This window comes from Apodemus sylvaticus, chromosome 9, assembly GCF_947179515.1.
Source record: "Apodemus sylvaticus chromosome 9, mApoSyl1.1, whole genome shotgun sequence".
Taxonomy (NCBI): Eukaryota; Metazoa; Chordata; class Mammalia; order Rodentia; family Muridae; genus Apodemus; species Apodemus sylvaticus.
This window is the reverse complement of record NC_067480.1, coordinates 67838326-67851115: the sequence shown is the minus strand read 5'-3', so window position 1 is coordinate 67851115 and position 12790 is coordinate 67838326. Positions and strand designations below refer to the sequence as shown.

The window sequence follows — 12790 nt, the reverse complement described above, 5'->3', positions numbered from 1 at the left end:
AGAAGTAGAAACAACTAAGAAATCACAAAGGGAGACAACTTTGGAGACAGAAAACCTTGGGAAGAAATCAGGGGCTATAGATGCAAATATCAGCAACAGAATACAAGAGATAGAAGAAAGAATCTCTGATGTCAAAGACACCATAGAAACCATTGAATCAACGGTCAAAGAAAATACAAATTGGAAAATGCTTGTAACCCAAAAGATCCAGGAAATCCAGGACACAATAAGAAGACCAAACCTAAGAATTATAGGCATAGATGAGAGTGAAGATTTACAATTTAAAGGGCCAACAAATATCTTCAACAAAATTATGGAAGAAAACTTGCCTAACCTAAAGAGAAAGATGCCCATGAATATACAAGAAGCCTACAGAACTCCAAACAGACTGGACCAGAACAGAAATACCTCCAGTCACATAATAATCAAAACCCCAAATGTACTAAACAAAGAAAGAATACTAAAGGCAGTAAGAGAAAAAGACCAAGAAACATATAAAGGAAGACCTATCAGCATTATACCAGACTTCTTACCATAGGCCATGAAAGCTAAAAGATCCTGGGCAGATCTCATGCAGATTCTAAGAGAACACAAATGCCAGCCAAGACTACTATACCCAGCAAAACTCTCAATCACTATAGATGGAGAAACCAAGATATTCCATGACAAAACCAAGTTTACACAATATCTTTCTACAAACCCAGCTCTACAAAGGACAATAGGAGGAAAACACCAATACAAGGAAGAAAACCATACCCTGGTAAAAGCAAGATCATAACCTTCTTTCATCAAACCCAAAAGAAGATAACCACTCAAATATAAAATTAACACCAAAAATGATAGGAAGGAATAATCACAATTCCTTAATATCTCTTAACATCAATGGACTCAATTCCCCAATAAAAAGACATAGACTAACAGACTGGTTATGTAAACAGGACCCTACATTTTGCTGCACACAGGAAACACACTTCAGTCTCAAAGAGATAAACTATGTTAGAGTAAAAGCCTGGAAGACAATTCCACAAGCAAATGATCTCAGAAAACAAGCCAGAGTTGCCATTTTAATATCAGATAAAACTGACTTTCAACCTAAAGTCATCAAAAGAGACATAGAAAGACACTGCTTACTGGTCAAAGGAAAAATCCACCAAGAAGAACTCTCAATCCTGAACATTTATGCTCCAAATGCAAGGTCACCCTCATTCATAAAAAAAATTTACTAAAGCTCAAAGCACACATTACACCTAGCACAATAATTGTGGGTGACTTCAACACCCCACTCTCCTAAATGGACCAATCAGGAAAACCAAAACTAAACAGGGACACAGTGAAACTAATTGAAGCTTTCTACCAATTGGATTTAACAGATATATATAGAACATTTCATACTAAAGCAAAAGAATATACCTTTTTCTCAGCACCTCATGGTACGTTCTCCAAAATTGATCATATAATTGGTCACAAGACACACCTCAACAAATATAAGAAGATTGAAATAGTACCATGCCTCCTATCAGATCACTATAGAGTAAAAGTGGTCTTCAATAGCAACAAAAACAACAGAAAACCCACTTCCATATGGAAACTGAACAATACTCAATGATACCTTGGTCAAGGAAGAAATGAGAAAAGAAATAAAGACTTTTTAGAATTTAATGAAAATGAAGGCACAACATACCCAAATCTATGGGACACAATGAAAGCAGTGCTAAGAGGAAAACTCATAGCCCTGAGTGCATCCAAAAAGAAACTGGAGAGAGCATATACTAGAAGTTTAACAGCACAACTGAAAGCCCTGGAACAAAAAGAAACTAATTCACCTAGGAGGAGAAAAAGACAGGAAATCATCAAAAGCAGGGCTGAAATCAATCAGGTAGAAACAAAGAGAACCATACAAAGAATCAACAAAACCAGGAGCTGGTTCTTTGAGAAAATCAACAAGATAGATAAACCCTTAGCCAGACTAACCAGAGGGCACAGAGACAGGATCCAGATTAACAAAATTAGAAATGAAAAGGGAGAATAACAACTGAAACTGAGGAAATTCAAAAAAAATCATCAGATCCTACTACAAAAGCCTGTACTCAACACAACTGGAGAATCTGGAGGAAAGGGACAATTTTTTAGACAGATACCAAATACTAAAATTAAATCAGGATTAAATAGATCACCTAAACATTCTCATAACTCCTAAAGAAATAGAAGGGGTCATAGAAAGCCTGCCAACGAAAAAAAGCACAGGACCAGATGGTTTTAGTGCAGGACAAACCTTCAAATAAGACTTAACACCAATACTCTTCAAACTATTTCACAAAATAGAAACAGAAGAAACAGTACCCAACTCGTTCTACGAAGCCACAATTACCCTGATACCAAAAACTCAAAAAGATCCAACAATGAAAGAGAACATCAGGCCAATTTCCCTTATTAATATTGATGCAAAAATAATCAATAAAACTCTTGTGAAGCAAATCCAAGATCACATCAAAATGATGATCCACCATGATCAAGTAGGCTTCATCCCAGGGATGCAGTGATGGTTCAATATAAGGAAATCTATTAATGCAATCCACTACATAAACAAACTCAAAGAAAAAACCATATGATAATTTCATTAGATGCTGAAAAAGCATTTGACAAAATTCAGCATCCTTTCATGGTAAAAGTCTTGGAAAGAACAGGAATTCAAGGCCTACATCTAAACATAGTAAAAGCAATATACAGCAAACCGGTATCCAACATTAAACTAAATGGAGAGAAACTTGAAGCAATCCCATTAAAATCAGGGACCAGACAAGGCTGCCCCCTCTCTCCATATCTTTTCAATATAGTTCTTGAAGTTCTAGCTAGAGCAATTGGACACATAAGGAGGTCAAAGGGATACAAATTGGAAAGGAAGAATTTCTTCGAACTAACACTATTTGCAGATGTTATGATAGCATATTTAAGTGACCCAAAAAACTCTACCAGAGAACTCCTACAGCTGATAAACAACTTGAACAAAGTGGCTGGTTACAAAATCAACTCAAGCAAATCAGTAGTAGCCTTTCTATACTCAAAGGATAAGCAGACTGAGAAAGAAATAAGGGAAATGACACCCTTCACAATAGCTACAAACAGCATAAAGTATCTTGGGGTGACTCTAACCAAACAAGTGAAAGACCTATGTGACAAGAACTTCAGATCTCTAAAGAAGGAAATTTCAAAGAAGACCTCAGAAAATGGAAAAATATTCCATGTTTGTGGATTGGCAGGATTAATGTAGATAAAATGTCCATCTTGCCAAAAGCAATGTACAGATTCAATGCAATCCCCATCAAAATCCCAACTCAGTTCTTCATTGAGTTAGAAAGAGCAATTCTCAAATTCATCTGGAATATCAAAAAACCTAGGGAGAGCTAAAACTATTCTCAACAGTAAATGAACTTCAGGGGAAATCAGTATCCCAGCCCTCAAACATTACTACAGAGCAATAGTGATTAAAAACTGCATGGTATTGGTACAGTGACAGGCAAGTAGACCAATGGAATAGGATTGAAGACCCAGAAATAAACCCATATACCTATGGTCACTTGATCTTCGACAAAGGAACTGAAAACATCCAGTGGAAAAAAGACAACCTTTTCAACAAATGGTGCTGGTTCAATTGGAGGTCATCATGCAGAAGGATACAAATTGATCCATTCTTATCTCCTTGTACTAAGCTCAACTTCAAGTGGATCAAGGACCTCCACATAAACACTGACACATTGAAACTAATAGAAAAAGAAACTGGGGAAGACCCTTGAGGACATGGGCACAGGGCAAAATTTCCTGAACAGAACACCAATAGCTTACTTTCTAAGATCAAGAATTGACAAATGGGACTTCATGAAATTACAAGATTCTGTAAGGCAAAGGACATTGTCAAAAGGACAAAACAGCAACCAACAGATTGGGAAAGGATCTTCACTGACCCTAAATCTGACAGAGGGCTAATATTCACTGTATACAATGAACTCAAGAGGTTAGACCCTAGAGAACCAAATAACCCTATTAAAAAGTGGGGTACATATCTAAACAAAGAATTTTCACCAGAAGACCTTCAGATGGCTGAGAAGCACCATAAGAAATGTTCAATACTATTAATCATTAGGGAAATGCACATCAAAAAACCCCTGAGATTTCACCTCATACCAGTCAGAATGGCTAAGGTTAAAAACTTAGAGACAGCAGGTGTTGGGGAGGATGTGGAGAAAGAGGAACACTCCTCCACTGCTGGTGGGATTGCAAGATGGTACAACCACTTTGGAAATCAGTCTGGTGGTTCCTGTGGAAACTGGACATGACACTTCTGGAGGACCCTGCTATACCTCTCCTGGGTATATGCCCAGAGGATTCCCCAGCATGCAATAAGGACACATGCTCCACTATGTTCATAGCAGCCTTATTTATAATAGACAGAAGCTGGAAAGAACCAAGATGTACCTCAGTGGAGAAATGGATATAGAAAATGTGGTATATTTACACAACGAAGTACTACTCAGCAATTAAAACAATGAATTTATGAAATTCTTAGGCAAATGGTTGAGACTGGAAAATATCATCCTAAGGGAGGTAACCCAATAACAAAAGAATACACGTGGAATGCAATCACTGATAAGTGGATATTAATTAGCCCAGAAGCTCTGATTTCTCAAGACACAATTAGCATATCAAATGATACCCAAGAAGAGGGAAAGAGAGGACCCTGGTTCTGACAAGAGTTGGTCCAGCATTGTAAGGGAATACCAGGACAGGGAAATGGGAGGGGAGGTGATTGTTAAATGGCCGGAGGGAAGAGGGCTTATGAGACCGATGAGGAGGGGGGAACTGGGAAAGGGGAAAGCATTCAGAATGTAAACAAAGAATATAGAAAATAAAAAAAAGAATATTTGACAAAACAAAAAAAAAACAAAAAACAAAAAAGGACAGAAACACAATTGCTCATGATCTACCCCAACAGTATGGTTTTGGCTTCTTCTTTTATTTTTTATTTTTATTTTTTTTATTGGATCATGAGCAACATGTCAGTGAGTACACAGTAAAGAAAAAAAAATGACACCCCTTCCCTCTCTCCCTCTCCTTCCCTCTATCCTTCCCTTCTTTCCTCCCTCCCTCAGTAAACATTAATTGCCAATAGTCTGTTTGGAAGGGGAAGGCTCTCAGGAGCCCCTCCCCCACCCACGATGGAATGTGGATATCCTCTTCCTTGTGCAGCTGTGACTTCCTGAGTGCTGAGGCCATGTCTTGTCCAGATGTTCCTTCAGCAATTCTCCTTATCTCCCAGTTCAGAGTCTTTCCATTCATTCTCAGAAAATGTCCCCTGAAGCCTTAGTGGGTAATGTAGAGTTTTAATTTAAGATAGAATGCTTGAGTCACTCTCAGAATTCTAAAAGTATATATCTCTGCATTAATTACTACTCTTGGCACAAAGAAGATACTGTGATTAAAAGTGGCACAAATCTGCAAGTAAACATAACTCTGTAGAAGGCAATTTGACAACATGCCTATTTAGCAAAATAGAGTAGGTTATATAATATCAATATTATATCCCCACCCCCAGGGCTACGGTGATGGCTCAAAGGATAAAGTGCTGGCTGTGCATGCATGAGGACAAGTATTTTTGGGTCTCTGGCATCCATGTAAAAAGTCAGACAGAGATGGCAACATCTGGAATCCCAGCACTCGAAAGGCAGAGACTGATAACCCAGGGCATCCAATATAGCTCGACCAGCCAGAATCAGTGAGCCCCAGCCAGGTTCAACAAGAGATTGCTACAATAGCATGAAGAGCCATCAAGGAAGACACCCAGCGTCAACTACAGACTACCATCTGCATACATGTACTCAAACATACACAGACACATGCAAAATGGGTATGGCAGGTCAAACATACAATTTTAGCATTTGGGAAGCTGGCCAAGGACCTCAGTAATGAGAGCATCTCCTGTGCCACAAAGTGAATTCCAGACCAGACAGGTCTGGGTTAATGACACCTCATTAACACTAAATCAAATACCAAAATCCAAATCAAGTTCAAGAGGTTACATGCAGGTCACTTTGTTTTGCCATGTGTGCCTTACTTGCAACTGGGAAGATTATTCCCAGTTCCTTCTTACTCCAAACTTGCTCCCAGTGCCTTACTTCTCATCTGGGAAGATCCTGTTTTATTTGTTAAAAGCACAACTAGAGCCCATGTGAGCAGACAAGCATGAGCTCCTCAAACTATACAGCCAGTGCTGGAGAGGAAGTGATTAAGCAGAGACTATGGAGCAAATTCACAGGAGCACCAATTGCAGCTGAAAGTACCATTACTAGAAGCTTAGTATGAAGAGGTGAATTGGTTGTAGACTGAAAGGCAGGGAAAGAATTCTGAGTATAGGAAGAATGCGTCTAGTTCAGATTTCTCTGTCTCTGGACTGCTTCCTCTTGTTTTCACAGTGGTGAGGAAGAAATCGAGGATGAATATTGCACCCTTGAAAGTATTTGTAAGACATGAAATTCTATAGTACTGTAAATCTGCTGTTAACAATCGCTGTAGCTGTCAACTTTTCACATACCTAGTCACCTGGAATGAGGAAGTACCAGTCAAAGAATTGCTGTCATCTGACTGGCCTGGAGGTATGTCTGTGAGACATCCTGACTACTAATTGGTGTAGAAGGGTCAAGCTACTGTGGCCTACAACATCCCTGATGAGGGGGCTATGCAGCATAGAAGAAGCTAACTGAACAAGATGGGAAATAAACCAAAAAGCCTGTTCATTTTCCCAGTATCTGCTTTATTTCCTGCCTTACCTCCTGCCCTGGCTTCCCTCTGTGATAAATGGTGAACTGTAAACTGAACTAAACACACTTCTCATGAGTAATTTTACTTGTTAGTAACAGAGAAGCAAGCTCACCCATCTGTCCAAATACACACTAAAACAACACAGAAAGTATTAAATAACAGCCAGTAGTGATGATAGTGGAGATGCTTTTAATCTCTGTGAGTTTGAGGCCAGCTTGATCTAAAGAGTGGGTTCCAGGGCAGCCAAGGTTATTACACTGAGAGACCTAATCATGAAAACCAAACAAAAAACAAAAAGATTTAAAAATCCAGTCACTATACAAAAATAAAGAATTTAACCTCATTAAGTCATGATGTCAGCCCTTACATTGATTTGTCTTTATTTAATTAGAATATTATTCAAAGTGAATATGCACAAGAAACAAAAATGCTGTGTGCACACATTAACTACTTATCTGTTTCCTATAGTGACAGACAAAATGTTGACACACAATCAACATTTGAAACTGCAAAGCACCTGGTAGACAGTTTCAAATGTCTAGAAAAGCAGCTCTAAGCTCTGGACCACTCAAAATAAAACAATGTAACAACACAAACAAACAAACAAAGCAAAAACAAAACAAAAATTCCACTCAGTACATCTGGGAAGCAACATTCAGCAACACTGAAATTATATACTGCTACCAATAAGAACAACTTAAAATACCCAACGTGCTAAGACTTCATTAGCAATACTTTAAATAAAAGTTTTAATAATAAATAAGTGATCACTCAAATACCCTAAGCCATATGGCACTCCTAATAACAATACATTACAAATACTTTGAGCCTAATAACTTAAAAATGATATGATTGTCTCCCCTTCTATTCCTTTACCATATCTTTCACCACCACCTGCCGTGTTAGTTCTGCTGTATTAGACCCCTGCCATTTCTGACTCAGGGAATGACTCATGTCTTGATACTATCTAGAGAACCAGCAGCACACAGGGCATCCTAGAACCAGCAGCATGCAGGACACTCAACCTTTGCCAAGTCTGCCATGGGGAAGACCCCACCTCCTGATACTTCCTTGAGAAACAGCCATATGCAGGACATATGAGAGAACAGGAACCCCATGAGTAAAAATACACAGGCTTGTAGGACAGAGAAGCCACAGTGAGAGACAGCAAGACCAACAAATACCAGAGATAACTAGATGGCCAAAGGCAAACGCAAGATCATTACCAACAGAAACCAAGGCACCATGGCACATGAAATCAGTTTTCCCACAGCAATAAATCTTGAATACCCTATCACATAGGAAAAGCAAGAGCTGGATTTAAAATCAGATCACATGATGTGGATAGAGGACTTCAAGAAGGATATAAATAACTCCCTTAAAGAAATACAGGAGAACATGGGTCAATAGGAAGAATCCCTTAAAGAGGAAACACAAAAATCCCTTAAAGAAATACAGGAGAGAATGGGTCAAGAGGCAGAATCCCTTAAAAAGGAAACACACGCACACACACACACACACACAAAAAAAATCCCTAAAAAAATCACAAGAGAACATGGGTCAACAGATAGATGCTCTTAAAGGGGAAAGACAAAAATCCCTTCAAGAATTTCAGGAAAACACAAACGTGAAGGGAACTGAACAAAACAATCCAGGATCTAAAAATGGATGTAATAACAATAAAGAAACCACAAAGTGAGACACCTCTGGAGATTGAAAACCATGGAAAAAATTCAGGGGTCATAGATCAACAACAGAATATAAGAGACAGAAGAAAGAATTTCGGATGCTAAAGCTTTCACAGAAAACATTGACTCAACAGTCAGAAAATACAAAATGCAAAAAGCTTGTAACCAAAAATATCCAGGAAATATAGGACACAATGAGAAGACCAAATATAAGTATTAAAGGTATAAAAGAGAGCTAGGACTTACATCTTAAAGGGTGAATAAATATCTTCAACAAAATTATAGAAGAAGACTTCCCTAACCTAAAGAAAGAGATACCCATGAACATAAATGGAGCCTACAGAACTCTGAACAGACTGGACCAGAACAGAAATTCCACCTGTCACATTATAATCAAAACTCCAAATGCACTAAACAAAGAATGAATATTAAAAGCAGTAAGGGGGCTACTATCTTCGCTCCCTCATGGAGCAGATGGGCAGCAACAGGTACTGAGATATCCTGAGTTTAAGATCTCTGGGGGCGCAAACTGCCAGGGTCTGCCTGTGCCCAGGACCTGGGCAGATCGATGGTTCGTCTGTGTGCCAGTCGGTCATTGGTCCTATGCCGTACGTGGTGATCTGCACTTGGAGTGACTCCCCACTGCCATCTTCACTCTGTGACGGAGAAGATGGGCAGCACCAGGTTCACTGAGACAACCCAAATATAACATTGCTTGGGGCAAGACAAAGCAGGACTCCAGTGGCACACAAGAGGTGGGCAGCAATGGCAGCACATCAGCAATATGTCCCAGGGGAAACACAGTCATCCAGTAGTATGGAAATAGCCTTAAAGGATCACAGGAGGTTGAAGCACGAGCCAGTGACAAAAAGACCAACTAATACTAGTGAGAACCAGATGGCAAAAGGCAAACATAGGAATGTAACTGAGAGAAATCAAGGCATCTGAGCCAAATTCTCCAACAAGAGCAAGTCCTGCATAAACCAACACACCAGAAAAAGATTTGGATTTAAAATCACTGCTCATGATGCTGTAAGAGGAACACATGAAGGACATAAATAAATCTCTTAAATAAATTCAGGAGAAAATGGATCAAAAGTTAGAAGCCCTTACAAGGGAAACACAAAAATCATTGAAAGAAATTCAGGAGAATACGGGTCAAAAGATAGAAGCCAATAGGGAGGAAGTGCAAAAATCACTTAAAGAAATACAGGAGAACTTTCGTCAACAGGCTAAGGTCATGAAAGAGGAAACAAAAAAAATCTCTTAAAGAATTACAGGAAAAACAAACAAGCAAGTGAAGGAACTGAGCAAAATCACCCAGGATCTAAAAACAGAAGGAGAAACAACTAAGAAATCACAAAGGGAGACAACTTTGGAGATAGAAAACCTTGGGAAGAAATCAGGGGCCATAGATACAAATATCAACAACAGAATACAAGAGATGGAAGAAAGACTCTCTGATGCCAAAGATACCATTGAAACCATTAACTCAATAGTCAAAGAAAATGCAAAATGCAAAAAGCTTGTAACCCAAAACATCCAGGAAATCCAGGACACAATAAGAAGACCAAATCTAAGTATTATAGGCATAGATGAGAGTGAAGATTTACAATTTAAAGGGCCAGCAAATATCTTCAACAAAATTATGGAAGAAAACTTTCCTAACCTAAAGAGAGAGATACCCATGAATATACAAGAAGCCTACAGAACTCCAAACAGACTGGACCAGAACAGAAATACCTCCAGTCACATAATAGTCAAAACCACAAATGTACTAAACAAAGAAAGAATACTAAAGGCAGTAAGAGAAAAAGGCCAAGTAACATATAAAGGAAGACCTATCAGCATTATACCAGATTTCTCACCAGAGACCATGAAAGCTAGAAGATCCTGGGCAGATCTCATGCAGACTCTAAGAGAACACAAATGTCAGCCAAGACTACTACACCCAGCAAAACACTCAATCACTATAGATGGAGAAACCAAGATATTCCATGACAAAATCAAATATACACAATATCTTTCCACAAACCGAGCCTTACAAAGGATAATAGGGGGAAAACACCAATACAAGGAGGGAAACTACACCCTGTAAAAGCAAGATCATAACCTTCTTTCATCAAACCCAAATGAAGATAGCCACTCAAATATAAAATTAACATAAAAAATGACAGGAAGCGATAATCATAATTCCTTAATATCTCTTAACATCAATGGACTCAAATCCCTAATAAAAAGACAGAGACTAACAGACTGGATACGTAAACAGGACCCTACATTTTGCTGCATATAGGAAACATACCTCAGTGTCAAAGTATAAAAGGCTGGAAGACCATCTTACAAGCAAATGGCCTCAAGAAACAAGACAGAGTAGTCATTCTACTGTCAGATAAAATTGACTTTCAACCTAAAGTCATTAAAAGAGACACAGAAGGACACTTCTTGCTGGTCAAAGGAAAAATCCACCAAGAAGAACTCTCAATCCTGAACATGTATGCTCCAAATTCAAGGGCACCCTCATTCATAAAAGAAACTTTACTAAAGCTCAAAGAACACATTCCACCTAACACAATAATTGTGGGTGACTTCAGCACCCTACACTCCTCAATGACCCAATCAGGAAAACCGAAACTAAACAGGGACACAGTGAAACTAATTGAAGCTTTGGACCAATTGGATTTAACAGATATATATAGAACATTTCATTTTAAAGCAAAAGATTATACCTTTTTCTCAGCACCTCATGGTACCTTCCCCAAAACCGATCATATAAATGGTTAGAAGACAGACCTCAACAAATATAAGAAGATTGAAATTATCCCATGCTTCCTATCAGATCATTATGGAGTAAGAGTGGTATTCAATAGCAACAAAAACAACAGAAAGCTCACATACACATGGAAACTGAACAATACTCTACTCAATGATACCTTGGTCAAGGAAGAAATAAAGAAAGAAATTAAAGACTTTTAGAATTTAATAAAAATAAAGGCACAACATACGCAAATCTATGGGACAAAATGAAAGCAGTGTTAAGAGAAAAACTCATAGCCCTGTGTGCCTCCAAAAAAGAAACTGGAGAGAGCATACACTAGAATCTTAATGGTACAACTAAAAGCCCTGGAACAAAAAGAAGCTAATTCACCCAGGACAAGAAGGACACAGGAAATCATCAAACTCAGGGCTGAAATCAATCAAGTAGAAATAAAGAGGACCATACAAAGAATCAACAAAATCAGGAGCTGATTCTTTGAGAAAATCAATAGGATAGATAAACCTTTAGCCACACTAACCAAAGGGCACAGAGACAGTATCCAAATTAACAAAATTAGAAATGAAATGGAGATATACCAACAGAAACTGAGGAAATTAAAAAAAAATCATCAGATCCTACTACAGAAGCCTATACTCAACACAACTGGAAAATCTGGAGGAAAGGGACAATTTCTTAGGCAGATACCAAATACCAAAATTAAATGAGGATCAAACAGATCAACTAAACAGTCCCATAACCCCTAAAGAAATAGAAGGGGTCATAGATAGCCTTCCAACCAAAAAAAGCACAGGACCAGATGGTTTTAGTGCAGGATTCTATCAGACCTTCTGATAAGACTTAACACCAATACTCTTTAAACTATTCCACAAAATAGAAACAGAAGGAATACTAACCAACTCGTTCTATGAAGCCACAATTACCCTGATACCAACACCACACAAAGATCCAAAAAAGAAAGAGAACTTCAGGCCTATTTCCCTTATGGATATTGATGCAAAAATACTCAATAAAATTCTTGCCCATTGAATCCAAGAACACATCAAAAGGATCATCTACCGTGATCAAGTAGTCTTCATCCCAGGGATGCAGGTATAGTTCAATATACAGAAATCCATCAATGCTATCCACTACATAAGCAAACTCAAAGAAAAAAACCACATGGTCATTTCATTAGATGCTGAAAAAGCATTTGAAAAATTTCAGCATCCTTTCATGCTAAAAGTCTTGGAAAGAACAGGAATTCAAGGCCCATACCTAAACATAGTAAAAGCAATATACAACAAACAGGTAGCCAACATCAGACTAAATGGAGAGAAATTTGAAGCAATCCCACTAAAATCAGGGACTTGACAAAGCTGCCCCCTCTCTCCATATCTTTTCAATATAGTACTTGAAGTCCTAGCTAGAGAAATTAGACAGCATAAAGAGGTCAAAGGGATACAAATTGGAAAGGAAGAAGTCAAACTATCACTATTTGCAGATGATATGATAGTATACTTAAGTGACCTAAAAA

General features: G+C 38.3%; 1 pseudogene; it reads right to left on the bottom strand.

The window, feature by feature from the left end:
• Positions 1–7764, bottom strand: part of LOC127691921 (adenosylhomocysteinase-like) — a 29032-nt pseudogene extending 21268 nt beyond the window's left edge.
• Between the last annotated feature and the right edge of the window lie 5026 nt (positions 7765–12790).